The following is a 5000-nucleotide window of genomic DNA, read 5'->3' as shown; positions in this document are numbered from 1 at the left end:
GTTTTACTGTCCCTTGGATAGCAAGCGCACAATGGAGAATTGGCAGTATGCTCTTCTTGGCAGTTCCGAGGGACATTTTTTTTTTTTTCTTTTTTTTTTTTTTTCTTAGGAAATCTTTTCTGCGCATTCTGACCTTCCGTGTGAAAGAGCGCAGTACCGGTATCCCGGTGCGTCTCGAAGCACATGTTTTAGTGACCTGTTCTCGTGATCTTTTTCGTTTCACATACCAGAAAAGCCATGTGTTCCTTATATCACAGTAACTCCACTGTCCTCAGCCGACTCCAACAGGCCTACACCTATCATGATGACAAAGTGACCTTAGAACATGCTAATTCAACCCTTATTGCTCGTGAACAATTTCCATGCTATTATTCCAATATCTATGTGTATAACTATGTGTTGGTTATACTCAAAATGTTCGTTAGAAAATACTTATTCTGAATCACAAAGTATATTACTGCTATCATTGTCGATATTCAAATGTCTTTATGATTTGTGAATACTCAGCAATATTTGTCTCCTTATCACGAAGCTTTTTCGTCTTGTAAACACCATAACTCTTCTTACATACAACTGTATATAAGGTACCCTTGTTCCTTCACCACGAAACCACCATGTGACCATATGTATCGGACTTTAATATTCATTCAAATTATTTCATGTTTTCCATTATGAAATGCTCCAAAACGAAGTTTGTTCATAGAAATGTCTGAGCAGTTCAGACAGACCGTTCGCCACAGCGGGCCGGGCAGGTCGCCCGCTCTTCCCTGGGCGCCCCTGCCTTGCCTGTCCTCTGTATCCCACCTACCACACTCCCGTGCAAATAAAACTTAGAAGCAGCAACAACTTTAACTGCACTTCAAGAGCACCACACGAGAGAAAGACAGAGAGATAAGATAAGACCACCACAGTACATTACACATGTTCCGTGGTCCCACCTTGAACAATTTGAGCAAAAAAGGGTCAGGGATTTAAAGACGGCACACTAAAGGGTGCAATGCCCTCAACCATTTTGATATTTTTTTGGATTACCTCTCCCTCATACGTTGTGATGACTCTCTGGGTCATCATTACATTAACCTTCATGCGTCTCGCATGAACTATACGTTTATTGTTTGCAGCCATTTCTTCTGTTTCGATTTCCCATGGGACATCGAACATAGTGACGTTCGTACATTTTCCCTTCTCCAAAAACTTGGCTTTTTCCAGCGCTTCACCACCTGCACCGGTAGTTGTTATATGAGCAAGAATTTGTTCGTTCTTTCATCTGACTTAAATGTTATTTCTCCCAGATTTCATTTGGATTAAGCCGTGTGCTTTCTATCGTTCTTAAAATGCGCGCACAGGTGTCCGAGAGGCGTAGGTTCCACAGAAGCAGATAGCTGCCTCGTTGCTTGTTCCTGCAGCCTCTACGGAGCCCTACCAACACCATAGCTAACCCTCGGTTTCCATTTGTTGTTTCGTCGTCATCGTCCCATCAGTGGTCGCGGTCATTCCCCGACCACGTAGGGGCCGACCTGAGTGCCTGTCCTTTGAAAATATACACACACGGGTCGCCTACGGTGCCTCGCAGCACATCTGGGAATGTGCGTAGGAGCTTTCGCTTTCAATCTTAATTTTGATATTTGTTCTTTGTCACTTTAGAACTTACTGTGTGAACATTATCACAGACCATTTAAGGACAGGTCACGAGAGGACACTATACACGCCCATAACACTGTGGTGTCGTAACGTTAACTGTATATACATGTGTGTGTGTGTGTGTGTGTGTGTGTGTGTGTGTGTGTGTGTGTGTGTGTGTGTGTGTGTGTGTGTGTGTGTGTGTGTGTGTGTGTGTGTGTACATACATATGTATGTATGTATGTATGTGTGTGTGTATATGTGTGTGTATGTATGTATGTATGTATGTATATATATATATATATAATACATATATACATATACATATATACATATATATACATATATACATATATATATTATATACTGCCACTATAGACCAGTGGTTAGAGCACTGGACTCCAACCCTCGTGGTCTCGAGTTAGATTCCCCGTCGCGGCGGTCGTAAAAATGTCTGTTGTAGAGAAAACGACATATCGCCTTGGGAAGTCAAATACAGGTGTCATAGGGGAAGTCGCCGCCGTGGCACAAGTGCTAGCGTGCTGAACCACGGTTGATTAGGAAAGGCATCCAATCAGCCAAGGGTGATTGCCAAATAACACCAGCATTTGACCTCTCAAGGCGATATGTCGTTTTCTCGCCGTGAGATCGGGCTCAAGCCTGATGTGTACACACACACATACACATACACACACACACACACACACACACACACACACACACACACACACACACACACACACACACACACACACACACACACATACACACACACACATACACTTACACTTACACACACACTTACACACACACACAAACAAACACACTTACAAACAAACACACACAAACAAACACACACACAAACACAAACACACAAACACACACACACAAACACACACACACACACACACAAACACACACACACAAACACACACACAAACACACACACAAACACACACACACAAACACACACACAAACACACACACACAAACACACACACACACACACACACACACACACACACACACACACACACACACACACATACATATTATGTGGACACGTACATTCTCTCGCTCTCCCTTCCACCCACCCCTCTTACTCTGACCACAACCCATGCCGACCGAGAAGAAAGGTGCCTTATGGTGCCGGGTCGGGGTGCCAGCTGGATGTAGTGGTGGGTAGTGTTGCCATTAATTTGAAGCCTGGTTACGTATTGTGCATGTCGCGTCTGAATGTTAAGGAAGTACTCGCGATGATACTTTTGTGTAAGAAACAAACGGGTATGAGAGGGGGGGGGGGGGTAAACGGTGAATGAGCAAAGGAGATGGAATGGAGAGAGAGAGAGAGAGGGGGGGGGGGGCAAATGGTGAATGAGCACAGGAGTTGGAATGGGTGAGTGAAAGAGAGAGAGAGGAAAGCTGCAACATAGTTAGACACAATTTTCTAGAAATAAAAACGCGATAGACTGATGACTTGATTTTTTTTTTTTATACCGGGATTAAACTTGTTATAGAGCAAAAGGAAACGCCAAGAACTCGGTCGGCGTGAAATAGTACCAAGAAGGCTGCTTGTCATCGAGATGGAGAAGCCTAAGAGACCCATCCTACTCCCACACTTTGTCCCTCCTCTTCCGACGCGATAGATAGTTTTAAATAATCAATCGATCCCTCCTCTTCCACAAGGGCTCTGACGTTGCAAAGAAATACCCAACAATCACAAATGCAAGAGTGTTCTATTAATATGTTCTCGCAAAAGATCGTTGTAACTGTGCAATTTGGGATGTATTATGAGAAAAAACAAGTTGAAGGCATATCGTATAATAATTCTCGTACAAATGAACATAATTCAGAGATGCACAAAAGAATACATGTAAATATTCTGTCCTCTATGGTATCATTCTTGTTTTCCTGTCAGAACACGTGGAAGATAACCTCAGCGACACTCAGAGCACATGATTTTTACCAGAGCCTTACGTCAGCACTTAGAGCCCCGTTGTTCTACCGTGTCAGCTTGTTTTCCTCTCTACTCAGTATATTTACAATAACGTATCCAAACTCTGTACCTACTCCAAGGATGGCGAGAGTTTAAATACGGCTGACTAGGAACTGTTCAGAGAATTAGCCTAACTCCTAACTTGAACCATAGGACTACATATCTTTGATCCTGCGTCACCTGTTCACGTCACATTGTTAAGTTTCAGACAAAAACTACGTAATACCTAAAGAAAACCTTCGCCTTTTTCATGAAAAATGGTGATGGGCAAAGTACGAGTTTTCAAGTAATCGCAGGTATGGGTACCTAACGTGGCCTACCCGAGATACCCGGGACATTACCCGGGTAATTACCCTTATGTACGACAGACACTAGCCACAAGCGCGCGCCGCACGGTGAAGCCGGAACTCAAGTTAGAACGATTTCTGAGAGGCGAGAGGGTGTATTGGAGTAAGAGAGTGCCGGCCGGAACCAAACCCGGGGCCGAAGATAAAGCGATTGCTAAGAGGCGAGAGGGTGTATCGGAGTGAGTGAGAGCCAGTGCGGCGACAAATATTTATATCATCCTCACTATATTCATTAATGATCGTACGGTACGTATATGCATTCCCTTTACCCGCTGTTTTTACCTTTCCATCATTATGTCCATATTTCAGTAATTATTGCACACCAGTACTCATATTCGAACTTTGGATCTGAATATTTGCCTTAGAATATTTTAAAAAATACCCGACAATTTGTATTTTGTCCCGGGTACCCGTCTGGATACTCAGTACTCAATTACCCGGTTACCCACCCGGGTATCCGCCCGTCATTAATGAAGAGACTAATTGAATAGTAGCACTGCCCGAAAGACAGTATATCTTGATTATGAGAGAAATAGAGAAAAGAGAAAGAAAAAGAAAAAGGGAGAGAGAAAGAGAAATGAGGAGGAGGGAGAGAGAAAGAGAAAGGAGGAGGAGGGAGAGAGAAAAAGAAAGGAGGAGGGAGAGAGAAAGAGAAAGAAGGATAAGGGAGAGAGAAAGATAGAGAAGAGGAAGGAGAGAGAAAGACAAAGAAGAGGAGGGAGAGAGAAAAAAAAGGAAGGGGGGATAGAGTAAGAGAAATTAAGAGGAGGTAGAGAGAAATAAAAAGAAAGAGGGAGAGAGAAAAAGGTTTGTGGTCGGTCTTACGGAGCAGAATTTAAACAAGAGCGAGCCTTGGTGTGGCAACATCTCGCGAAGCACATTTCCATGCAGATGCAGTACTTTTGTCACGGGTCAAGAGTATACCAGTCAAGCGCCAAAGGTTATGAAAAAAGCCTCTCCTGGACATTCCTCACGAGTAACTAACTGGAAATAAAGATAAATCAAAGGAAGGCCAGCCAACGGCGTTCTTCCTCGTC

The 5000-nt window shown here is 43.4% G+C and overlaps 1 protein-coding gene across 7 annotated transcripts in view; it reads left to right on the top strand.

Moving 5' to 3' along the window:
* Positions 1-5000, top strand: part of LOC125028965 (zinc finger matrin-type protein 3-like) — a 33169-nt gene that overhangs the window by 3460 nt on the left and 24709 nt on the right. The window contains exon 1 of one of the 7 annotated variants that reach the window (XM_047618627.1): positions 4656-5000. This exon is cut by the window's right edge and continues 242 nt beyond it. The exons of 5 other annotated variants lie outside the window; for them this stretch is intronic. The gene's annotated coding sequence lies outside the window, so the exon portion shown is untranslated. Of the gene's footprint in view, positions 1-4655 lie in introns of those variants that run through there. One more of the 7 variants, XM_047618621.1, reaches the window with a different exon arrangement.

Source organism: Penaeus chinensis, chromosome 9, assembly GCF_019202785.1.
Source record: "Penaeus chinensis breed Huanghai No. 1 chromosome 9, ASM1920278v2, whole genome shotgun sequence".
NCBI classification, from domain to species: Eukaryota; Metazoa; Arthropoda; class Malacostraca; order Decapoda; family Penaeidae; genus Penaeus; species Penaeus chinensis.
This window is presented reverse-complemented; position numbering and strand designations above follow the sequence as displayed.